The sequence below is a fragment of the Henckelia pumila genome, chromosome 4 (genome assembly GCF_033568475.1).
Source record: "Henckelia pumila isolate YLH828 chromosome 4, ASM3356847v2, whole genome shotgun sequence".
Lineage (NCBI taxonomy): Eukaryota > Viridiplantae > Streptophyta > Magnoliopsida > Lamiales > Gesneriaceae > Henckelia > Henckelia pumila.
In genome coordinates, this window is record NC_133123.1 from 91,216,302 (window position 1) to 91,243,562 (window position 27,261).

Genomic DNA, 27,261 nt, shown 5'->3' on the forward strand with positions numbered 1-27,261 from the left:
GGCACATCGCACTAAGTTGATTATTCATCCTGGGAGCAACAAGATGTACAAGGATCTACGTACTCGTTTCTGGTGGAAGGGAATGAAACGCAGTGTTTATCAGTTTGTTTCGAGATGTTTGGTGTGTCAACAGGTCAAGGCAGAGCACCGACGACCTGGAGGATTGCTTCACAGTCTGTCTATTCCTGAATGGAAATGGGAGTTTATCACAATGGACTTTGTGACCCATTTGCCGGTATCCCCGAGGAACTGTGATGCTATCTGGGTTGTGGTGGACCGACTCACCAAGTCAGCGCATTTCATTGCCCATAGCCGAGAGTACTCTGTGGATCGCATGGCACGGATGTACATTCAGGAGATCGTCCGACTTCATGGAGTGCCTGTGAGCATTGTCTGTGATTGGGACCCCAGGTTTACTTCTAGATTCTGGGGGAGTGTTCAACGTGCGATGGGTACTACTCTCAGTTTGAGTACTGCCTATCATCCGGAGACTGATGGTCAGTCAGAGCGCACTATCCGTATGTTAGAGGATATGCTTAGAGCGTGCGTCATGGATTTTGGTTCAGCCTGGCAGGATCATTTGCCGTTGATCGAGTTCGCTTACAACAACAGCTATCACACTAGTATTGGGATGGCACCTTTTGAGGCATTGTATGGGCGACGTTGTCGTACTCCACTCTTCTGGGAAGAAGTGGGGGAGAGACAGGCTGAGGGACCGGAGTTTATCCAGCAGGCGATAGACATTGTTGATCAAATCAAGAAACGGATTAAGACTGCACAGGATCGTCAGGCCAGTTATGCTAATATCAAGCGTAGGCCTTTGCAGTTCGAGGTCGGGGAGAAAGTGTTTCTGAGAGTGTCACCTTTCCGCAAGATTCTCAGATTTGGCCTTAAGGGCAAGTTGTCTCCCAGATTTATCGGTCCGTTTGAGATCTTGGAGAGCATTGGCGATTTGGCTTATCGACTAGCTTTGCCACCGCATCTATCCAGTATTCACGACGTGTTCCACGTATCTCTGTTGAGAAGGTATGTGGCGGATGAATCTCATATTCTGCAGCGGTCTGAGGTTCAGGTAGACAAGGATTTGACTTATGTTGAGAAACCTCTTCGTATCCTGGATTATAAGGATAAGGTTTTACGGAACAAAGTCATTCCTTTGGTTTTAGTTCAGTGGCAGCGCCGAGGCACTGAGGAAGCTACTTGGGAGCTTGAGGACAGGATGCGTAAAGACCGTCCTGAGTTGTTTTGATTTCATTCTTTAAGTTGTATTCAGTTGCAAACTCTGTAAACGTTTGAATAAAGAATGTTTCTGATTTCGGTATTTGCATTCGGTACTTAAGATCTGATTTCGAGGACGAAATATCTTAAGTGGGGGAGAATGTAGTAGCCCTTACCCTAATTGAATAATTAAAGAATTAATGCTATTTAATTGAATTGGATATCGGACGGATCGGAAGCTCCGAAGGCACGATCGGAAGCTCCGAACAGGATCGGAAGCTCCGATGAGCGATCGGAGGCACCGATGTTATTACGTCAAGCATGACGTGTGGTTGAATCGGAAGCTCCGATCAGGACCGAAAGCTCCGATCACCCCTATCCGGAGTCAACAAGTGATATTTTGACACGTGGCAGATCAGGATCTTCGGAATGATAGCTTATGAATGTCACTAATGATAGCTTTTAAAGTCAATTTAAAATGTCTCATTATGTAATTTGTGGTCACACTTATGAATGTTATTTATACTTACCTATATGGACAATAAAAGTTGTCATCAATAGTTATTTATGTTCTATTGTGACATAAAAAAATTTCGTATATTATAATGTCATCCATTTCAAGATTTTCAATCTATAATATTCACATATAAGAAATTAACTTAAATACAAATAAAAATTTTTAAAATAAAAATCAAAGGGCTAATCAATTGTTGACATTCATCTTGCAATCAATAATGTACAATACTAATGACAAATTTGTCTCCTCAAAAAATATACATACACCAAAAATATATCTTAAGTATTTAGATTAAGAACAAATGAAAAACTAAGTCTCATAAAAAAAACATCTGCAAACTTGTAGTGCATCTTCAACCATCGCATCTTAAACAAAATTCAATATTATTGTCACCTACAATAAAAATTCATATATTTGTTAAATATAATAAATAAAAGATTCACAAAATAAACAGATTAAAATATAATTCACCAACTCCCATATCTTTTACTTATACTATCACCCTTACCAAACGGAGCCTAAGTGTTTTAGTACTACTGTTCCTATTTAAATTATGTAACCACGTAGGACACCAAGTCAAAAACTCCAAAAACATATTATGTAAGCTAATGTTATGACCCAAGACATTTTAGAATCTTGAAGATCTCAAACAGCATCATATTCAATCATCTAACTTAAACCAAAACTCCTACAAACTTAATCTCCAGATTTACTTATTCTTTTGGCACAGATCAATAAAGGGCATAATTTCTTTAACATAGAAAATGAGTTAATTATTTGTAAGTAGCAAGATACATTCAATTAATTCCACAGAGACACATGTCAAAGACTCAAAAGAGAGGAACCTTAAAAAAAAAGCACTTAAATAGGAAAACTTTCTTTCTTTCTTTTTTTTTTTTTGGGTAGGAAACTGAAAGGTATATTCAATACCAGGATTACTGAACAACGGGAAATCTTCTACCAGTCCAATGGTAAACCTGTGTATAGCCTGTTGACACTTGCTTCTTGGCCACTTGCTGCTTCAGTACTATAGCCCTTGATGCCACCTAGAGTTGATTTGTGAATAGAACAAAGAAAAAAAATAAATTTATATGTGAGCCCAAAACTTTGTGTTGTGTATGAAAATTATAAACAGTGCTCTAATTCAGGTCTTCGTTTGTTGAAAGTGAGATTAACCAAGATTACTTTTTATGTTTTAATTTCATTTATTTTAAAATAATTTGGCATTGCATAACATAAAATGTTGAAGTTTTTCAATTTTTATCACTAACATATTTTCAAATAGACTATATATAAGTAGGGGTCCAAATTCCAATACCACGTGTAAAGCTCTTAATCTAAAAAATTATACTAAAAAACAAGTCATAAATACATGACAGACATAAATTCATGGTTGATGGCAAAGGACACACCACTAATAACCTTTTATGAGTTACGAGCTGGACTTGAATTAAAAACAAGCATATATGATGCATTTCCTCTCATAAAAGAATGGAGAAACATATCAATCCAGTAGATACTCAATTAAATAACTTACAGTAATCATCATGCATTCGCAGAAAACTTATATGTGATGTTATAATATATATCCCCACGACTTAGTAAATTAAATGTGGTAGTCAGTGAGGAATCCGAGGACTTGGTAATGAAAGGTTTAAATATATTTTATATTATGTCTGAAATATTTAAGTTTTATTTTACTAAGTTATGATCTTAACTAGAGGGGATCTTCAAGAGTTACTCTAGTTTATTCCGAAGACATGGAAACTACACAAATATTTTTGGAAAAATGGATTTCTTCATGTATTTAAGTAACACACTGAAGGAAATCAAAACCTGAGCAAAGCTGAAAGTTAGAAGTACCTGGGCTATAGAATCAATCCTCGAAACTCCATCAGCAACAACTATAATCAAAATTCATTTTGATTGGACATACAAATTCAAATACTAACACAATTCATGAATAGTCATCATTTTTTTCAAAATCAGAGGATGTGTAGTTGTCTCACTAGATTTTGGCAAAATCCAAGAGCATAAGGAGACATCTCTTCTCCAAACCTGTCCACTATTGTCTCTAGAGTAAACACGAGATCTTTGTTCTCCACCTCAATCATAAGTTTAAAGAACTCTGGGAAATTGGATGGAATTTATTAACAACTGTTAAAAGCAGCAACTTCATGAAAATCAATGTAGACAGGGGATTATAAATTTTATACCATCAAATAATTGTGGAAGAATTGGTCGGATCTCGTCCAAATCTGAAAATTAAAAAGGCCTAAGTAAATTATTAGCAATAACTGAAGTGGTGTATTTGAAATAGATAAAAACATAGACAATTCCAAGAAAGCAGAACCTTTGCAGGCTTCCACATACGAGCGCAATGCAAAAACAACAAGAAGGAAAGCTCGCGCGCGAAAGGCTCGGTAAAGGACTGGAAAGGCGCTTACTCGGTGTAATGTGATCAAGTTTCAAGACCTATGCAACTCAACAGCTTTAACATAATTTCAATAGGAACAAAACGATTGGGAATTTTGAGGGACACACTTGTTCTCAACGCATTTGTTGAAACATTTGTAAGCCTCAATACAAAAAACATCAAGCAGATAACTAAAAATTAAGATTTAGACAGCAGACTGGACGTAATGCGTACAATGCAATGTAGAGAAGAAGTTATGTATCAGTCAAGCAAAAAGTGTATACATACATAAAATCTACTAATAGAAAAACAAGAATTTGATCCAGACACCACAATACATAATGTCATTCACCAATGATTAGTTTCTGGGGAAATTTTCACAAACAGAAAAGGCAAAGTTACCTCTTGTTAAACATTTCCACCTCGTAATGCATCTCTTTTCCCATCATCCCGGTTATCTAAACAAACCAATACGCAAAAAGAAAGTGAAAATCCAAAAGATATGAAGAACCCACCACATAAAAACCTGTTTTAATTTTTGCGAGTAAGAGAGACAAGGATTAAAGAGATATACATGCGCTCTCTCAATAGCAGATAGACCGGTATTGTTCGGAGCCATTAGATCTGAAACAGAAAGCTAGAAAGAAGAAGCCTTGCTGGAAATTTTGACGCAATTGAGCAGCAAAAAAAGGTTTACATGCTTAAACCCTAATCCCCAAACCTAACACCGTCACCATCTAAACGAAAAACAGGTACACTCGTGAATTTAGTGGGCTGGAGCGAGGGGCTTGTTTTTTAAATATCATTTCTGGTAAAAAAAAAAGAAGGAATAAACCAAACAATAGTCATCATTCCTCACCTTGTGGATCCCGAACGGAGGTCTGGGCGGATTAAAGAAGAAGAAACACCTTTTGTATCTCGGACAGAGATATGGGAGAAAGGGAGTAGGAAGGGTTTATGGCGTGTGAGAGAGCAAAAAGAGGAGTGCCAACCTCCAATGGGATAATCAGCCATGATTACTCTGTTCCTTGCTTTCTTTGTGTGAAGCGAGACCGTTGTTGCAGGTCCTTAAACAAAATGTGCAAAGATTTTGGAGGAAAAAAATTAGGGCTGAAAATGAATTTTCGAGAGGGAAAGATGGGAAAAAATTGGAGGCAGTGGAATTTTTTTGAGTGGAGGAAAAGTTAGCGTGAGAATGACTATTAGCATGAGAATGAATATTTGGGAGGGAGAGAGTTGTGGAGGGAAACAAAAAAAAATTCGGTGACATTCACTAAAAATGTCATAATAACGTATCTAATTAGATTTTTATTTTATTATTATTTTAAATTTTAATCAATGTCATTATATGTATATATATAATGACATTGTTGAACAAATGTCATTAATTCAAGAGTTGAATTAATTTAACACTAGTAGACTTTGTAATGTACAAATAATTAAATTAATTAAAGTGTTAAATTAATTAAACACTATTGAGTTTAGTAGAGCTCAAATTAATATAGTGTTGAATAATTATATACTAGTGGACTTGAAAGAGTTCAAGTTAGATTTAATTAATTATTTAAACTTAATTGGAATTAAGTTTATTGTTTAATTAAATAAGTTCAAAAACATGTATATATATATATATATATATATTCATGTTATATATATGTGTGAGGTATTTGAAGGGTTGAAAGGATGGATGCAATTTTCCATGCAAGTCATTAGCTTTTTCATGCATGGTTTTAATTGCATCATTTAATCCTTCACTATGATTATATTATTATGAATAATATACACACATATGCATTCCAATCTTGAAGGGAAGTGGCCGAACACTTCTTCAATTTTTTCTCCAAGTTTTTCTTTCAATTTTTGAGGAAGAAGAAAAGGAAAATCTCAATGCAAAATACTCTAAATATTCTAGTGCATATTTAGAGCGGATCTAGATCCTCTAGTCGTGGACCTAATTCGAAGGCTTGAAGTGTTGAATCCATTTTGAGCAAGGTGTGCTCTTGGAAGCTTGTAGATAGTGTCTACCACTTCAAGAGCCAAGTTGTTTATCAACTTGGTTGGAGCCATAAATAAATCTTTGAGATTGATAGGTAAAACTTCTAAATACCCTATGGTTGTTTGATTATGAATGCTACACAAATGCTCGGATCTCTTTTGTTATAAATTTTAAAATTTCCGCTGTGTTTCCGGGCATGAGTTAACCGATCACCAACATTTAATATGTCTGATATTAATTCTCTTACTACTTGTGAACTCTGTCTAATAGGAAAGATAACCAAAATTCCCTTTAAGGGCCATGTGGAGCGGGCCAATGGACTGTTAGATTTGATCCATACATATGTATGTGGTCCATTTAGCATCACCACTAAGCATGGACATTCCCACTTCATCACTTTTACCGATGACTTCTCTAGGTATGGATATGTGTATTTGATAAAATACAAATCTGAAGCTTTTGAAAAGTTCAAAGAATTCAGAAATGAAGTGGAGAAACAATTGGGATGAAGCATCAAGGCACTTCGATCGGATCGAGGTGGTTATTACTTGAGTGCTGAATTCCAAGAGTATCTTAGGGAGAATGAGATTCTCTCGCAGTGGACTCCTCTTGGTACACCTCAGTTGAATGGTGTTTCAGAACGTCGTAACCAAACTTTGATGGACATGGTTCGGTCTATGATGGGGTTCACAGAGTTGCCGCCGTCCTTTAGGGGATATGCGCTTGAAACAGCGGCACTGTTGTTGAACAATGTCCATTCAAAGGCAGTTGATAAGACACCATATGAGATATGGATGGGAAAACCTCCAAAGCATTCTTATCTTAGAATATGGGGGTGCCCTGCTTATGTGAAGCAGACAGTGGGAAATAAATTGGATGCTCGATCCATTTTATGCTACTTTGTGGGATATCCAAGGAATTCGGTTGGATATTATTTCTATCATCCAAAAGAAACAAAGGTGTTTATTTCTAAGAATGCAACCTTCTTGGAGAAGGAATTTTTATTGGATAGAAAATGGGAGATGATAGAACTAGAAGAAGTTCGAGAAACACCCACGGTTGTAGAACCCATACCCGAACAGCCAAGAGAGGAGATACAAGCTCCTAGAAGATCCGAGAGGATCTCGAGACCACCTATGAGGTATGGTCTGCTTCTTGAAGAGGGCCAAGAATAGGATAACCATGGATGTGATCCAAGGACCTTCAAAGAAGCGTTATCTTATGCCGATTCATCCAAGTGGCATGAATCTATGGAATCTGAGATGAATTCAATGTATTCGAACCAAGTGTGGAATCTTGTGGATCCACCTGAAGGAAATGTTCCTATAGGGTGTAAATGGATTTACAAGAGGAAACTTGGGACGGATGGGAAGGTGGTGACCTTCAAGGCGCGATTGGTAGCAAAAGGTTATACTCAAAGGAAAGGAGTTGACTTTGAAGAAACTTTTTCTCCAGTCGCAATGTTCAATTCTATTCGGATAATGCTAGTCATTGCCGCATGGTATGACTATGAAATATGGCAGATGGATGTAAAGACAACTTTTATTAATGGGGATATTAAGGAAAAAATTTACATGTCTCAACCTGAAGGGTTCACATCTATCGGAAGTGAGCATACAGTATGCAAACTTCAGAGATCTATTTATGGTCTCAAACAGGCATCTAGGAGCTGGAACCTTAGATTTGATGGTACAATCAAAGCGTTTGGGTTTACTAAGAATCCTGAGGAACCTTGTGTGTATAAGAAGGTCAGAGGGAGTGCTGTGACATTCCTGGTACTTTATGTTGATGACATTCTACTCATTGGGAATGATGTAGGAATGTTGCAATCAACTAAAGTATGGTTATCAAGTAAGTTCTCGATGAAGGACTTGGGTGAAACATCTTTTGTATTGGGAATACAAATCTATCGGGATATATCAAAAAGATTGCTTCGTCTCACCCAGTCCACATACATTGATATCATCGTGAAGAGGTTCTCGATGGATAAGTCTAAGAGAGGACATCTACCAATATTGTGTCATGGTGTGTCTCTACCCAAGTCCAAGTCTCCCAAGAATGATGCAGAGATAGAGGCAATGACACACATTCCATATGCATCTGCAATTGGTAGTATCATGTATGCGATGATATCTACACGTCCTGACGTGCCCTTTGCACTAAGTGTTACAAGTAGATATCAATCGAACCCAGGTCTTCCACACTCGAAAGCTGTGAAAGACATTCTCAAGTATTTGAGAAGGACTAAGAATATGTTCTTGGTTTATGGGGGTGGAGAACTAAAATTTGAAAGCTATACCGACTCTAGCTTCCAAAGAGATGTTGATGATTCGAAGTCAACTTCCGGTTTTGTATTCATGCTCAATGGTGCTGCTATTTGTTGGAAGAGTTCCAAGCACAACAGCACTGAGGCAGAATATATTGCTGCATCTGATGCTGCAAAGGAAGCTTTTTGGATTAGGAATTTCATCCAAGAGTTGGGCGTTATTTCAAATGGAGTTGATCCAGTCTCGGTGTACTACGACAACACTGGTGCCGTTGCTCAGGCAAAAGAACAAAGGTCTCATCAGAAATCCAACATGTACTGAGAAAATACCCCATCATTTGGGAGATTGTGGAAAGAGGAGAGGTCTCATTAGACAAAGTCGCCTCCGCAGATAATGTTGCTGATCCACTAACTAAGCCATTACCAGGACCATTGTTCGAAAAGCATTGTGAATCAATGGGTTTGAAGAATATGGGTAGTTTGCTCTAGTGCAAGTGGGAGATTGTTAGAGTAGGTGCCCGTCGAGCCAATGTGCTGGTCGATGGTCCTTGAGAGAAATCTTGTATGACAATCTTTATTTTATTAATATTTGACATTATTTAATTTGGCACATCTTTATCTTTATACACATGCTAGCTGCATAGATAAAGCCCTTGATTATACAAATAGTAGAAAAAATATGAGATGGTCATGTGATGACTATCATGAAACTCATAATTGGAATACTGTATATTCTAAACTGTTCCTAGTCGATTCAGCCGCCATAAAGAAGGATAAAGGCCGCTCGAGTTTGAGACTAGTATTTGCGATGTGAGTACCATGTTTTATTGGTAGGGAACATGGAGATGTCCAAGCATGCAAATAGGTGCTCCTTGTAGAGTGCACTGAACAACCCTCCCTAAAGGACTTTCCAAGTGGTTCTCACTTGTCGAGTGGAGAAGTCCCAGTTTATGGTTGTACATCATTAGTCCTTATGATCCGGGACAACATGAAGACTCTATATGCTTGTGCTTCACTCTGACTTGTTTACCGACTCATCTGGGGTCATCAGGTTAAAATGTTGGGTGTTGTGATGAAACATATAGGAGTCGATGCATTGTTGTCGGGGATTCACTGCTTACCTACGGGTATGGATATCCTATGTGTTCTCATGTACAAGTAGATTGAAATCTCTGATCGGAGTAGGTGGTAATTAAGAAAGGGGTTTCTTTAATTACACCTTCGATGCAACTACGACATGACACATAGTTATCAATTCAATGACAACTCTCGATAAACCGATGGTTGTCAAATCGGTCGGGATATATGAGTTGAAGGGACTGTACTGTACGCTAACCATAATTGATTGTTTCTTGCAGGCACTATAATTTGATTCCTAGAGAGTCATGTAAGCGATGCTGCTAGATGTTTCACATGACTGGTTGGGTACTATCAGACTTGAGTTTTCTGACGTTCTTATTATCAAGGAGTTGATCAATAAGAATGGAGCTATATAGGGTATGCTCATATAAGGGACGTGTTAATCCCGAATCACATTGAGATGTGAACCCACTTCTAGTTGTATCAATGAACCATTGAGGGTCACACAAGTACTAGATTTTTAGATCTCGATGAGATTAAAATTAGTTCAATGTATTGAACAACTTATAAAGGAGTTTATAATTAAAATAAATTAGAAGTTTAACTTCTAAATTGGAGAATAAATGGAAAAAGTAACTTTTAATTTGTGAATGTGTCCCAAGATTAAAAGTTGACTTAAAATAATTAGTTTATGAAAATGATGATTTTCCACTAGTAGAAAAAATGGCTATAGTGAGATTCATATTTGTCATTATATTCAATATTTAGTGACATTAAAGTTTTAGTGGCACCTCCAACAAATGTTCTCTAATCTAATGTCGTCTTAGGTTTGCTGACATTTTGTAATGTCACTATAAGATATTAATGCCAACTCCATAGGTGTCACAAAATAGTAATATAACGACAATATGAAATGTCAGGAAAACTGTATTTTAAGGACACTTAAATATGCCTTGTTATTATAGTAATAATGACAAATTTATGTGTCCTTTAAAATTATTTATAAGGACAACTACAAGAGTCTTATATTTTATTTATAGTGACAATAAAAAATGTCACTAATGATAGCTTTTAAAGTCAATTTAAAATGTCTCATTATGTAATTTGTGGTCACACTTATGAATGTCATTTATACTTACCTATATGGACATTAAAAGTTGTCATCAATAGTTATTTATTTTTTATTGTGACATAAAAAATTGTCGTATATTATAATGTCATCTATTTCAAGATTTTCAATCTATAATATTCACATATAAGAAATTAACTTAAATACAAATAAAAATTTTAAAAATAAAAATCAAAGGGCTAATCAATTATTGACATTCATCTTGCAATCAATAATGTACAATACTAATGACAAATTTGTCACCTCAAAAAATATACATACACCAACAAATGTATCTTAAGTATTTAGCTTAAGAACAAATGAAAAACTAAGTCTTATAAAAAAAAACATCTGCAAACTTGTAGTGCATCTTCAACCATCGCATCTTAAACAAAATTCAATATTTTTGTCACCTACAATAAAAATTCATATATTTGTTAAATATAATAAATAAAAGATTCACAGAATTAAACAGATTAAAATATAATTCAAACTAATGAATATCATACCAAATGAGAAATTGACAATCTATCATTTATCCAAATGCAACTAATAGAAGTCTTCTTCATTAACTTTCAACTAAAAATATAATTGATATTGGCTTAAAAAAACTATAACATGACAAGTATATACAATAAATAGATTGGCTTACAACCTGTATCCAAAATACAATGAACCATAACTACATCAATGAACAATTCAATGGAAAAATAACTTTTAAAAGGTGTATAAATATAACAAAAGTAAATGGACAAAAATAAGTTACCACATACCAGCTGATTTCACATCTTGTAAATGACTCGAATTAACATAGTTCCTCTTTGGTTTTGGTCCTACCATCATTTTGTTGAAAAATAAAAACAAGTTCAATGGATGCAAAACCATGTGTAAGAATATGTAGTAACCCGTATCCAAAAGTAATGATTAATAGGTAATTAATCAAGTCATCATGTTTAAATTTAATAAAACATGATTAAAGAAATTCAAAATGGTTTAACGGAGTCTGAAAATAGATCCAGGACACTCGAAAATGGTGGGCATGGCTCGGGAGGTTCGGACGCTCTGAACTGGTGTTCGGAGGACCCGAACGTGATCGGAGTCAGGATCGGAGGCCCGAGGAGTTTGGACGATCCGAAGAGGAGTTCAGAGGATCCGAAGAGGATCGGAGGCTCCGTCGGTGGAATCGAAGGACCCGAACAGGGTTAGGGCTTACGTCATCAATTACGTCAGCAAGGTTACGTCATGGCTGACGTCATTGATGGGACTTCGGAGGACCCGAAGTTAGGATCGGACGATCCGATCGTGTTCGGAAGATCCGAAGTCATGATCGGAGGATCCGAACCAGTTCGGAGGGCCCGAAGCCTAGTTCGGACGGCCCGAACTTCGTCTATAAATAGAGGAGCCGAGATTCATTTGTGACTCGCTCATTTCCTCTCTTCTCTCTCAATTCCTAGGACTTTTAACTCAGATCTAGGGAGATCTAGGTGTCCTACAGGAAATCCGGAAGTGTCTTAGTGATCTAGGCGTCATCGCGGAGCTATGGCCTAGTTTTGAGACTATCTACAGCAAAGGGCTAACGACGAACGCAGGTATAGCTTTGGTATCCTAAAAATATTTAGGAGTATGCATTAGCTTAGTTAAGGCTTTTAGAGCTTTATTATTGATGCATGGATATTTGCATTGTAGTAGCAATAGGCTTGAAGTATAGGCCAGGGGAGCTAGGTTTTGACCAGTAGTGTTAGAGGTACGTAAATACTGACCGAGATAGCCGGCATGATATATTTGCATGTATGTTGCATGAGTATGTGCTATATGTCTTATCATGTTTTAGCATGTTTTACCGCCTTAGCACATGCACGATTTTACGTGTGACTGCATCCTGAGAGATGTGAGTCATTGACAGTCTCCATAGGGAACAATGATCCCATTTTGGACTCGAGTCAGGTATGATAGTTTCCATATGGGACTTGTATCCTGTTTTGGATTCAGGTCAGGATGGGGTTGGCTCAGCCCTGATATGGAACATACGAGTACCCCGTGGAGTCGCTCTCTAGCCGGTACTGTATATTCCCGGCGCCATGAGCAAGTGTTTTCACTTGAGTTTTAAATCATATTGTATGCGCATATTTGTATTTATATCATTGCTTCGTATTGAGCGTTCTAGCTCACGCCCCTGTGTTTGGGTATTGTTGTGTACCTTGTGGTGGGGCAGGTTTGAGGCTAGACGGTTCAAGCGGCTCTCAGCAGGATTGAGCTTGGGAGAGTGCGAGGTTGTAGAGGGTAGGGATTTGTTTACCCTGAACCTTCGATTTGGTTGTATAATAATATTTTTACACGATTGTTATCGTCGGTTGTATTCTGCCGATTGGATTTGTTGTATTTTAATTATCCGCTCTTTACGCTTTAAGTTTTAATTGCATGCGCTTTTATCGTAGTGGATCCGGGTTGGGTCACTATATTTTTGGTATCAGAGCGCATTGCACTGGGAATATCGTAAAGCGGATTAGTTATTATCTGTTATTGTGTAACAGATGGCAGATTACGATGAGAGCCACGATAGCGGAGGCGGCGGTCGTTGGGGCAATCTGAATGATCGTAGACATTGTCAAGGACAGCTTGAGAAGCGCAAGCGAGTGAGCATGCACAGATTCAAGGAGGTTAGCCCAAAGCCTTTGTCAGGAGGTGAGACAGCTAAAGAGGCGGAGGATTGGCTTGAGAGGATGGATTAGTGTTTCCAGGAGTTCCATTGCACAGATGAGTATAGGATGGAGATTCTTTCCTTTATGCTAGAGGGACGAGCTAGGAAGTGGTTGTAGTAGCCCGTACCCTAATTGAGTAATTAAATGATTAATGCTAATTAATTGAATTGGGTATTGGACGGATCGGAAGCTCCGAAGGCACGATCGGAAGCTCCGAACAGGATCGGAAGCTCCGATGAGTGATCGGAGGCACCGATGTTATTACGTCAGGCATGACGTGTGGTTGGATCGGAAGCTCCGATCAGGACCGGAGGCTCCGATCACCCCTATCCGGAGTCAACAAGTGATATTTTGACACGTGGCAGATCAGGATCTTCGGAAGCTCCGATGGCAGGATCGGACGTTCCGATCGAGGTTCGGACGTTCCGATCAAGGATTGGAAGTTCCGATCGTTGTCTATAAATAGAAGGCCGAGGCTTCACTTTCAATTGCCAATTCCGAGTTCTCCTTTCTATTCTAGTCCTTCTGGAGCTGTTCTAGTCTTATTAGGCTTGGTCCGGAGGTCGGCGAGGCGTTCGGTAGTCGTAGCGGAGTTGTGCCCAAGTTCTGGAGGTATCGACATCAAAGGGCTAACGACGGACGAAGTGTAGAGCAGACTATAGGCGTGGAACTAGAGTTGGTAGAGCTTGCACTGTATTGAGGTACGAAAGTACTGTTCGAGATATCCTGACTGAGTATGCATGTATTATGTGACTGCATGATTTATATGCCATGATATTATGCTGCATTCATTTGCATTTTGCTGTATCTCTTTCGAGATGTCTGTTAGTAGGGTTGTACCCTATCCTGTTAGTGGATGGACTTCCATCGATTTGGGTCCGGCGTATCCACGTTTATCTCGGTATGGGAGCCACCTCCTGAAGCGACGGCACAGCGTGCTACATACCAGGGCCCGGTCTGTCTCTGTTATCTGATCCTTGACCTCGAGTCTATAGGGAGTTCACTTTGCATGCATGTATACTCATACTCTCGCACTGAGCGTTTTATGCTCACGTCTCGTACTCTGTATTTTTTGGAAACCCTATTCCATGGGGCAGGTTTGCGATTGGACGAGGAGGGTGGATCCAGGAGGGGCTAGTCAGTGGTTGGCCAGCTGGAGCTTTGCTTAGGTTTTATTGCTGTTGTTTGGGTTTATACAGCTATTCGATTTGGTTGTATATTATTGGATAAATTACAGATTCCTTTACTTGGGATTATATATTGTTTATGGTTTCCGCAGTTTTATTCTGATATCTATTTTATTAAGTTAATTGCATGCCTAAGTTCTGTTTAGTAGGTGATCCGGGTAAGGGTCACTACATTTATGGTATCAGAGCATGCAAAAGATTTCTTGGGATTTAGTCTCATCTTGAGGTATTTTTGTAGATGTCAAATCGTGACGACCAGAGTTCTCATGGCAGTGTTGGTGGGCGTTGGGGTGATGCCGACCGGGAGCCTCGTCGAGAACGGCGTCATCGTCACCATGACGACAAGCGTTTCACTGTGCGTCGATTCTTAGCTATGGGTCCTAAGCCCTTAGTTGGAGGTGAGTCTCCGGAGGATGCGGAGAACTGGTTAGACCGCATGGAGACGACTTTTCAGACTTTCCAATGCACCGATGAGCAGAAGGTGGAGACCCTTGGCTATCTTTTGGATGGGCGTGCGCGCAGGTGGTGGAGGTTTACTTCTGCACCTTTTGTTAGGCGAGAGGAGTGGCCACCTGGGCCGAGTTCCGCACAGCTTTCCAAAAGCGGTATTTTCCTCCTGTACTCCGACAGTCGAAGGCAGGCGAGCTACTGATTCTGCGACAGGGAACCATGTCTATCGATGAGTATCAGCAGAGGTTCTTTGATCTTCTATCCTATTGCCCCGAGATTGCTGATAGCTCAGAGATGAAGTATAATTTGTTCCTTCAGGGCCTTAACCCTGAGATCCATGACCGTGTGGCGGTTGGCGACGACATGTCCTACGAGGGTTTGGTGAGCCGTTGTCACCAGGCGGAGGACAGCATTCGGCGGAACAAGTCTTTCTCTCAGTCAAGACCTGCTAGTTCTTTGGGTCCCCGTGCCCAAACTTTCAAGAAGTCTGGATCTTCTTCTTCCTCTGGTTCTGGAGGTGTTGTCCGTTGCGGTAAGAAGGACAAGTGTGATCACTGTGGGAAGAACCATCCATCCGACAAGTGCCGTAGAGCTTCTGGAGCTTGTTTCCGTTGTGGAGAGACTGGTCATATCCGGAGGGATTGTCCACTGTCTGGGGGAGGCGGTTCTGGATCTGGTTCTGGATCGGGTTCCCAGGCCACCGTACAGCAGAGGTCGCAGGGACAGTCTGCTGGGAGTTCTCATTTGAGGCCACGAGCTTCTGGCCAGGTGTTTGCCCTGAGACATGATCAGGCTGTGGAGGAGAATGAGAAAGTCATCGCAGGTACATTTCTGCTTTATGGTATACCTGCTCTTGTACTTATTGACACTGGTGCATCTCATTCCTTCATTTCTGCACGTTTTGTTAAGAGACATAAGTTACCATGCATTGCACTAGACGTAGTGATGTCTGTTTTTACTCCGACGGGCCAATCTGCTTTGGCTAAGCGTCTAGTGATGGGTTGCCCTTTAGAGTTCGAAGGGAACATTCTGTTAGCGAATCTCATGGTCCTGGCGATGGACGACTTTGATTGCATTCTGGGAATAGATATGTTGACTACCTATCGAGCTTCAGTGGACTGCTATCAGAGATTAGTACGCTTTCATCCGGAAGGGAGTGAGAGTTGGTTTTTCTATGGTGAGGGAGCGCGACCCCCGATGCCTTTGGTATCAGCTTTGAGAGCCTGTCGAGCTCTAGAGTCTGGCGGGGAAGGCTACCTTATCTATGAAAGAGTGGGTGCCCAGTGAGCCAACTTGTGGCTATGGGCTTTGATGACTCTTTGTACAAACGATCTTTTGTTTAATGTAATTTACACTTTTATTAATGGCAATGACTTTATCTTTCTTCATATTGTTATATTATGATATACTATTGTTGTTTTGATAAAGACCTTGAATATACTATAGTGTATGTAAGATGTGGTAGAACATGGGGATGTCTATCATGAAATACATCTTATAGTCACTGTATATTCTAAACTGTTCCTAGTCGATTGAGCCGTCCGAGAATAAGGATAAGGATCGCTCGAGTTTGAGACTAGCATTTGCGATGCGGAGTACCACGTTTCATTGGTAGGGAACATGGAGATGTTCGAAGCATGCAAATGGATATTCATAGGATGAATAATCGAACTACCCTATCCGGACTTTCCAAGTGGTTATCACTTATCGAGTGGATAAAGTCCGCGGTTTTGGTTGTACACCATTAGTCCTTACTACTTGAAACATCATGGAGACTCTATATGCTAGTACTGTGCTTTGACTCGTTTACCGACTCTATGGGGGTCATCAGGTGTCGGGATTGGGTACAGTTACAACACATATAGGAGTCGATGCATTGTTGTCAAGGATTCACCACATACTTGCGAGTGTGGATATCCTATGCGATCTGAGGAGATATTAGTGTGAAGAATCTCTGGCCAGAGTACTTGATGTGATTTAAGAAATGGTTTCTTAGTAGCACATGCGATGTCACTAATTTGATCTTCAAGATGTATTGCATAGTTATCGAATCTTGAGCGACTCTCGATATACCAATGGTTGTTGATTCGATCGGGATATATGGATGAAGGGACCGTACTGTACGCTAACCAAAATCTACTGGTTCTTGTAGGCACTATCAGTGATACCTAGGGAATCATGGGGCGATGTTGCTAGGCGCTTTACCATGATTCGTTGGGCAAGTCGGAAAGTGTTGTTCCGAGTCACAAGGAGTTGTGAGCCCACGGCTAGCTGTATCCCTGAACCATTGAGGGTCACACAGTGTAATGGAGTTTTAATCCCCGTTGAGATAGTTAAATTTAAAGAGTTAAATTTAATGAATAAAGAAGTTGGACTTCTTAAATAAGAGTAAGGGAGTAGGATTTCCTAAAATGACATAGGGATGGACATTTTTGGAAACCACTGAATTCGGATTCAGGAAAATTTATCTTGACTTTATAATGTGCAGAAATGGTTTCTGTGCACATTGGTGAAATCGGTTCATCAATCGGAGTCACGATGAATTTTATATTAATTTCTGAACGTGCGGGCTTTGCTTGTCGGGCCTCAACTTATGACTAATGGGCACTAAGCTGTTAGTGGCCTGCATTATAAATAAGTTATTGCAGTACAGAAATTAGACACAACTGGTCATAATTTTGAGAGCAAAATTTCGAAAACCCTAGCCTCCTCTCTCTCAAATTCGGCCGCCCCCCTCCCTTCTCTGCGTGAGAAATTCCGGTCTGTGATTTTGAATTGCAGTCTGGAATAGCGAATCAAATTCGTTTATTCTCTTCGTAGAAAACTTCTGATAGATTTTCTAGTGCAATCTATCAGAGGGATTAAACCTCTATTCGTGGACCTGATTGAAGGAGTTCATCGGTTCCAGGGAGAGACAACAAGAGCAGAGAAATCTGTTGGAGTCCAATAATCTCGATTCGAGATTGAAGGTAAAATTTAATAATTGTTATTTAAATTTTACACACACTTATAATTTAATCGTTGAACGGTTGATACCCACACTATGGAATTGTTCCATAATAAAATTTTTTAAACTTCCGCTGCACCGGGTATCAATCGTGATTGATCTGAACGCCAGTTTTCCAACAATCTATGCAGTTGATTCATCCGCTGAGAGTATTGGGATAGAGAGCATTCCTGTTGTAGATGAATTTCCAGATGTGTTTCCTGATAAGATTCCGGGTTTTCCTCCTGCTAGGGAAGTCGAGTTTGGCATAGAGTTGGTGCCGGGTACTTCGCCTATTTCTAGAGCACTGTATCGTCTGGCTCCGTTAGAGATGCGTGAGTTGAAGAATCAGCTACAGGATCTTTTAGACAAGGGGTACATTCGTCCTAGTGTGTCTCCTTGGGGAGCTCCTGTTCTCTTCGTAAAGAAGAAGGATGGGTCGATGCGGCTGTGCATTGACTATCGGCAGCTGAATCGAGTCACTGTGAAGAACAAGTATCCGTTGCCCCGTATTGATGACTTGTTCGATCAACTGCAGGGCACGTCAGTTTACTCCAAGATTGACTTGAGATCTGGGTATCATCAGTTGAGAGTCCGTGATCAGGATGTAGCCAAGACTGCATTCCGTACTCGCTATGGGCATTACGAGTTTCTAGTGATGCCATTTGGTTTGACTAATGCACCGGCTATATTCATGGATTTGATGAACCGTGTCTTCAGGGAGTATTTGGACAAGTTTGTCGTGGTCTTCATTGACGACATCTTGGTGTATTCGCGTAATACGGAAGAGCATGTTTCTCACTTGCGGTTGGTACTACAGACTCTTCGAGATGAGCAGTTGTACGCCAAGCTGAGCAAGTGTGAGTTCTGGATGGATGGAGTGGTCTTTCTTGGCCATATCATATCCAGGGAGGGGATTTCTGTTGATCCAAGCAAGATTGAAGTGGTACTTAATTTGTCGCATCCGACGACAGTTGCTGAGATCCATAGTTTTCTGGGTCTAGCAGGGTATTATCGTCGCTTCATTCTAAACTTTTCTCAGTTAGCTCGACCGTTGACGCAGCTTCCTCGCAAGGGTGTGGATTTCGAGTGGTCCTCCGAGTGCGAGGAGAATTTCCTTGAGCTTCGACGGCGGTTGACTTCTACGCCGGTGTTGGCATTACCGTCAGGATCTGGAGGGTATGTAGTTTACACGGATGCTTCTCTTCAGGGGTTGGGTTGTGTCCTGACTCAGAATGGGCATGTAATCGCATACGCTTCTAGACAGCTGAATCCTCACGAGGACAACTACCCAGTCCATGATTTGGAGTTAGCAGCCATTGTGTTTGCTTTGAAGATCTGGCGTCATTATCTGTATGGCGAGAAATTTGAGATCTTCACCGACCATAAGAGTCTCAAGTATTTGTTCACTCAGGCAGAGTTGAACATGAGGCAGAGACGTTGGATGGACTTGCTTAAGGATTATGATTGCGAGATTAAGTACCATCCGGGAGCTGCTAATCTCACCGCTGATGCTTTGAGTCGCAAGGTGCGATTATCCGCACTTCAGACTTGTTCGATGTCTAGTGCGATCAGTGACTGTTGTACTTCAGGTTATACCTTCAAGCATAAGAAAGGTATGCAGAGTATCCAGATGTTTGCGATATTATCTGAGCCAACCTTGTATTCGCGGATCCGAGATGCTCAGATGTCTGATTCGAATACCCAGCGTTTAGCTCGTCTAGCTAACGAGGGTAGCTCGTCTGGATTTCATTATCAGTCAGATGGCTTTCTGTGTTTGTCTGGTAGGCTTGTGATTCCGCAGGATGAAGAGTTGCGAGAGGAGATTTTGTCTTAGGCGCATCGCACTAAGTTGAGTATTCATCCTGGGAGCAACAAGATGTACAAGGATCTACGTACTCGTTTCTGGTGGAAGGGAATGAAACGCAGTGTTTATCAGTTTGTTTCGAGATGTTTGGTGTGTCAACAGGTCAAGGCAGAGCACCGACGACCTGGAGGATTGCTTCACAATCTGCCTATTCCGGAATGGAAATGGGAGTTTATCACTATGGACTTTGTAACCCATTTGCCGGTATCCCCGAAGAACTGTGATGCTATCTGGGTTGTGGTGGACCGACTCACCAAGTCAGCGCATTTCATTGCCTATAACCGAGAGTACTCTGTGGATCGCATGGCACGGATGTACATTCAGGAGATCGTCCGACTTCATGGAGTGCCTGTGAGCATTGTCAGTGATCGGGACCCCAGGTTTACTTCTAGATTCTGGGGGAGTATTCAGCATGCGATGGGTACTACTCTTAGTTTGAGTACAGCCTATCATCCGGAGACTGATGGTCAGTCAGAGCGCACTATCCGTACGTTAGAGGATATGCTTAGAGCGTGCGTCTTGGATTTTGGTTCAGCCTGGCAGGATCATTTGCCGTTGATCGAGTTCGCTTACAACAACAGCTATCATACTAGTATTGGGATGACACCTTTTGAGGCGTTGTATTGGCGACGTTGTCGTACTCCACTCTTCTGGAAAGAAGTGGGGGAGAGACAGGCTGAGGGACCGGAGTTTATCCAGCAGGCGATAGACATTGTTGATCAAATCAAGAAACGGATTAAGACTGCACAGGATCGTCAGGCCAGTTATGCTAATATCAAGCGTAGGCCTTTGCAGTTCGAGGTCGGGGAGAAAGTGTTTCTGAGAGTGTCACCTTTCCGCAAGATTCTCAGATTTGGCCTTAAGGGCAAGTTGTCTCCCAGATTTATCGGTCCGTTTGAGATCTTGGAGAGCATTGGCGATTTGGCTTATCGACTAGCTTTGCCACCGCATCTGTCCAGTATTCACGACGTGTTCCACGTATCTCTGTTGAGAAGGTATGTGGCAGATGAATCTCACATTCTGCAGCGGTCTGAGGTTCAGGTAGACAAGGATTTGACTTATGTTGAAAAACCTCTTCGTATCCTGGATTATAAGGATAAGGTTTTATGGAACAAAGTCATTCCTTTGGTTTTAGTTCAGTGGCAGCGCCGAGGCACTGAGGAAGCTACTTGGGAGCTTGAGGACAGGATGCGTAAAGACCATCCTGAGTTGTTTTGATTTCATTCTTTAATGTTGTATTCAGTTGCAAACTCTGTAAACGTTTGATTTGAATAAAGAATGTTTCTGATTTTGTATTTTGCATTCAGTACTTAAGATCTATTTTCGAGGACGAAATATCTTAAGTAGGGGAGAATGTAGTAGCCCGTATCCTAATTGAGTAATTAAAGGATTAATGCTAATTAATTGAATTGGGTATTGGACGGATCGGAAGCTCCGAAGGCACGATCGGAAGCTCCGAACAGGATCGGAAGCTCCGATGAGCGATCGGAGGCACCGATGTTATTACGTCAGGCATGACGTGTGGTTGGATCGGAAGCTCCGATCACCCCTATCCGGAGTCAACAAGTGTTATTTTGACACGTGGCAGATCAGGATCTTCGGAAGCTCCGATGGCAGGATCGGACGTTCCGATTGAGGTTCGGACGTTCCGATCAAGGATCGGAAGTTCCGATCGTTGTCTATAAATAGAAGGCCAAGGCTTCACTTTCAATTGCCAATTCCGAGTTCTCCTTTCTATTCTAGTCCTTCTGGAGCTGTTCTAGTCTTCTTAGGCTTGGTCCGGAAGTCGGCGAGGCGTTCGGTAGTCGTAGCGGAGTTGTGCCCTAGTTCTGGAGGTATCGACATCAAAGGGCTAACGACGGACGAAGTGTAGAGCAGACTATAGGCGTGGACCTAGAGTTGGTAGAGCTTGCACTGTATTGAGGTACGAAAGTACTGTTCGAGATATCTGTAAGAGTGGGTGCCCAGTGAGCCAACTGTGTGGCTATGGGCTTTGTTGACTCTTTGTATAAACAATCTTTTGTTTAATATTATTTACACTTTTATGGCAATGACTTTATATTACTTCATATTGTTATATTGTGATATACTATTGTTGTTTTGATAAAGACCTTGAATATACTATAGTGTATGTAAGATGTGGTAGAACATGGAGATGTCTATCATGAAATACATCTTATAGTCACTGTATATTCTAAAACCGTTCCTAGTCGATTGAGCCGTCCGATAATAAGGATAAGGGTCGCTCGAGTTTGAGACTAGCATTTGCGATGCGGAGTACCACGTTTCATTGGTAGGGAACATGGAGATGTTCGAAGCATGCAAATGGATATTCATAGGATGAATAGTCGAACTACCCTATCCGGACTTTCCAAGTGGTTATCACTTATCGAGTGGATAAAGTCCGCGGTTTTGGTTGTACACCATTAGTCCTTACGACTTGAAACATCATGGAGACTCTATATGCTAGTACTGTGCTTTGACTCGTTTACCGACTCTGAGGGGGTCATCAGGTGTCGAGATTGGGTACAGTTACGACACATATAGGAGTCAATGCATTGTTGTCAAGGATTCACCACATACTTGCGAGTATGGATATCCTATGCGATCTGAGGAGATATTAGTGTGACAAATCTCTGGCCAGAGTACTTGATGTGATTTAAGAAATGGTTTCTTAGTAGCACATGCGATGTCACTAATTTGATCTTCAAGATGCATTGCATAGTTATCGAATCTTGAGCGACTCTCGATATACCAATGGTTGTTGATTCGATCGGGATATATGGATGAAGGGACCGTACTGTACGTTAACCAAAATCTACTGGTTCTTGTAGGCACTATCAGTGATACCTAGGGAATCATGGGGCGATGTTGCTAGGCGCTTTACCATGATTCGTTGGGCAAGTCGGAAAGTGTTGTTCCGAGTCACAAGGAGTTGTGAGCCCACGGCTAGCTGTATCCCTGAACCATTGAGGGTCACACAGTGTAATGGAGTTTTAATCCCCGTTGAGATAGTTAAATTTAAAGAGTTAAATTTAATGAACTAAGGAGTTGGACTTCTTAAATAAGAGTAAGGGAGTAGGATTTCCTAAAATGACATAGGGATGGACATTTTTGGAAACCACTGAATTCGGATTCAGGAAAATTTATTTTGACTTTAAAACGTGCAGAAATGGTTTCTGTGCACATTGGTGAAATCGTTTCATCAATCGGAGTCACGATGAATTTTATATTAATTTCTGAACGAGTGGGCTTTGCTTGTCGGGCCCCAGCTTATGACTAATGGGCCCTAAGGTGTTAGTGGCCTGCATTATAAATAAGTTATTTCAGTGCAGAAATTACACACGATAGCTCATAATTTTGAGAGAAAAAAAATCGAAACCCTAGCCCCTCTCTCAAGCTTGGCCGTCGCCCCCCTCCCTCTCTGTCTGAGAAATTCCGGTCTGTGATTTTGAATCGCAGTAAGGAATAACGAATCAAATTCGTGTATTCTCTTCGCAGAAAACTTCTGATAGATTTTCTAGTGCAATCTATCAGAGGGATTAAACCTCTGTTCGTGGACCTGATTGAAGGCGTTCATCGGTTCCAGGGAGAGACAACAAGAGCAGAATTGTTCTGTTGGTGTCCATTAATCTCGTTGCTAGATTTGAGGTAAAATTTATTTAATTGTTATTTAAATTTTACACACACGTAATTCAATCGATGAACGGTTGATACCCATACCATGGAAACGTTCCATGAAAAATTTTTAAACTTCCGCTGCACCGGGTATCAATCGTAATTGGTCTGGGAACTCGCCAGTTTTCCAACAATATCCTGACTGAGTATGCATGTATTATGTGACTGCATGATTTATATGCCATGATATTATGCTGCATTCATTTGTATTTTGCTGTATCTCTTTCGAGATGTCTGTTAGTAGGGTTGTACCCTATCCTGTTAGTGGATGGACTTCCATCGATTTGGGTCCAGCGTATCCACGGTTATCTCGGTATGGGAGCCACCTCCTGAAGCGACGGCACAGCGTGCTACATACCAGGGCCCGGTCTGTCTCTGTTATCTAATCCTTGACCTCGAGTCTATAGGGAGTTCACTTTGCATGCATGTATACTCATACTCTCGCACTGAGCGTTTTATGCTCACGTCTCGTACTCTGTATTTTCTGGACACCCTATTCCATGGGGCAGGTTTGCGATTGGACGAGGAGGGTGGATCCAGGAGGGGCTAGTCAGTGGTTGGCCAGCTGGAGCTTCGCTTAGGTTTTATTGCTGTTGTTTGGGTTTATACAGCTATTCGATTTGGTTGTATATTATTGGATAAATTACAGATTCCTTTACTTGGGATTGTATATTGTTTATGGTTTCCGCAGTTTTATTCTGATATATGTTTTATTAAGTTAATTGCATGCCTAAGTTCTGTTTAGTAGGTGATCCGGGTAAGGGTCACTACATTTATGGTATCAGTGTAAGAGTGGGTGCCCAGTGAGCCAACTGTGTGGCTATGGGCTTTGTTGACTCTTTGTATAAACAATCTTTTGTTTAATATTATTTACACTTTTATGGCAATGACTTTATATTACTTCATATTGTTATATATACTATTGTTGTTTTGATAAAGACCTTGAATATACTATAGTGTATGTAAGATGTGGTAGAACATGGAGATGTCTATCATGAAATACATCTTATAGTCACTGTATATTCTAAAACCGTTCCTAGTCGATTGAGCCGTCCGATAATAAGGATAAGGATCGCTCGAGTTTGAGACTAGCATTTGCGATGCGGAGTACCACGTTTCATTGGTAGGGAACATGGAGATGTTCGAAGCATGCAAATGGATATTCATAGGATGAATAGTCGAACTACCCTATCCGGACTTTCCAAGTGGTTATCACTTATCGAGTGGATAAAGTCCGCGGTTTTGGTTGTACACCATTAGTCCTTACGACTTGAAACATCATGGAGACTCTATATGCTAGTACTGTGCTTTGACTCGTTTACCGACTCTGAGGGGGTCATCAGGTGTCGAGATTGGGTACAGTTACGACACATATAGGAGTCAATGCATTGTTGTCAAGGATTCACCACATACTTGCGAGTGTGGATATCCTATGCGATCTGAGGAGATATTAGTGTGACAAATCTCTGGCCAGAGTACTTGATGTGATTTAAGAAATGGTTTCTTAGTAGCACATGCGATGTCACTAATTTGATCTTCAAGATGTATTGCATAGTTATCGAATCTTGAGCGACTCTCGATATACCAATGGTTGTTGATTCGATCGGGATATATGGATGAAGGGACCGTACTGTACGCTAACCAAAATCTACTGGTTCTTGTAGGCACTATCAGTGATACCTAGGGAATCATGGGGCGATGTTGCTAGGCGCTTTACCATGATTCGTTGGGCAAGTCGGAAAGTGTTGTTCCGAGTCACAAGGAGTTGTGAGCCCACGGCTAGCTGTATCCCTGAACCATTGAGGGTCACACAGTGTAATGGAGTTTTAATCCCCGTTGAGATAGTTAAATTTAAAGAGTTAAATTTAATGAACTAAGGAGTTGGACTTCTTAAATAAGAGTAAGGGAGTAGGATTTCTAAAATGACATAGGGATGGACATTTTTGGAAACCACTGAATTCGGATTCAGGAAAATTTATTTTGACTTTAAAACGTGCAGAAATGGTTTCTGTGCACATTGGTGAAATCGTTTCATCAATCGGAGTCACGATGAATTTTATATTAATTTCTGAACGAGTGGGTTTTGCTTGTCGGGCCCCAGCTTATGACTAATGGGCCCTAAGGTGTTAGTGGCCTGCATTATAAATAAGTTATTTCAGTACAGAAATTACACACAACAGGTCATAATTTTTGAGACAGGATTTTCGAAACCCTAGCCCCTCTCAAAAACGTTTTCGGCCGCCCCTCCCTCCCTCTGCCCGAGAAAATTCCGGTCTGTGATTTTGAATCGCAGTAAGGAATAACGAATCAAATTCGTGTATTCTCTTCGCAGAAAACTTCTGATAGATTTTCTAGTGCAATTTATCAGAGGGATTAAACCTCTGTTCGTGGACCTGATTGAAGGCGTTCATCGGTTCCAGGGAGAGACAACAAGAGCAGAATTGTTCTGTTGGTGTCCATTAATCTCGTTGCGAGATTTGAGGTAAAATTTATTTAATTGTTATTTAAATTTTACACACACAATAATTCAATCGTTGTATGGTTGATACCCACACCATGGAATCGTTCCATGAGAAAAATTTTAAACTTCCGCTGCACCGGGTATCAATCGTAATTGGTCTGGGAACTCGCCAGTTTTCCAACAGTGGTATCAGAGCCAGGTTGCTCAGATCAATCGATTGAATTAATCAATTGTACAAAATTTTTGAGTCTCGGTTTTTGAAACAAAATAAATATTTTTAATAAAAAAAATTTTTTTTTTTCGGGGGCGAAATCCGGGCAGCGATTGGATCGCTGCCCGGAAGGGGCAGCGATGGTCGCTGCCCCCAGGGGCGGCGCACGGCGCCGCCCAAAGGGGGCGCACGGCGCCGCCCAGGGCGGCGACCGTCGCCGCCCAGGGCGGCGCACGGCGCTGCCCAGGGCAGCGCTGTGCGCTGCCCAGCGCAGCGCTGGGCGCTGCCAGGGGCGGCGCTCGGCGCCGCCCAGCGGCGGCGCCAGGCGCCGCCAGGGCAGCAAGCGTTGCTGCCCTAAGGGGGCAGCCGGGCTGCCCCGGCCCGCGCCCCGTGCGGGCCAACCCGGGAGTGTCCCGGGTGGCCCGCGGGAAAAATTAATATTTTATTAAAAATTAATTTTAATATGTTAAAATTTTATTTTTGGTCCGGTCAAAAATTGTTTTTGATTGGTTCACGAGATATCGGATCGAATTGTTCGAGTCCGTAAATTTTAAAATTGATTTTGGATAAATTTGAATTTTTGGAAAATTTTAATATTTTATCCGTAAATTGAATTTTGAAATCAATTATTTTGGTACAATTGATGATAAGATATGATCTTATGAAATATTGAGTAAAATATGATTTTATTTGTAAAATTGGATTTTATAGATAAAATATGATTTTATTTGATATGGAGATAAAATATGATTTTATATGTGAAATGTGATTTTATATATAAAATATGATTTTATCTTGTTTAAATTTGAATTGCCACAGCATGTTATCCAATAAATTAATTTTGAATTAAATGTTATTGGATAAGGATGATCGATTGCCATGACCAATTTTGTAGGTGTATGTTAGGAATTTACATTTTGTCTTTATTGTTGTTGGTTTTATTAATGGGCCTGGTTTATGGCCCGATATGAATGTCATATGTAATAAAAGTGGGCTTGGTTTATAGCCCGTTCCCACCCCCTAAAAATGTATCCCCTACTTGTCATTGTTATTTATTGTAAATACATTAGATTTAGTGGGAGATCAAGATTTGAAGATGGTGGGCCCAGCAGACAATGAAG

General features: G+C 40.7%; 1 long non-coding RNA gene across 2 annotated transcripts; it reads right to left on the minus strand.

Annotated features, from left to right (window-relative positions):
- Positions 1–1,934: 1,934 nt before the first annotated feature.
- On the minus strand, positions 1,935–5,314 carry LOC140867077 (uncharacterized). Of its 2 annotated transcripts, XR_012145038.1 has the most exons (7): positions 5,011–5,314; positions 4,726–4,888; positions 4,554–4,609; positions 3,952–3,993; positions 3,599–3,863; positions 2,666–2,781; positions 1,935–2,128 (listed from the first exon to the last, which is right to left on the minus strand). It is a non-coding gene; the product is annotated as an uncharacterized lncRNA (long non-coding RNA). The 2 variants fall into 2 exon arrangements; XR_012145037.1 differs by having other exon boundaries at positions 2,666–3,863.
- Between the last annotated feature and the right edge of the window lie 21,947 nt (positions 5,315–27,261).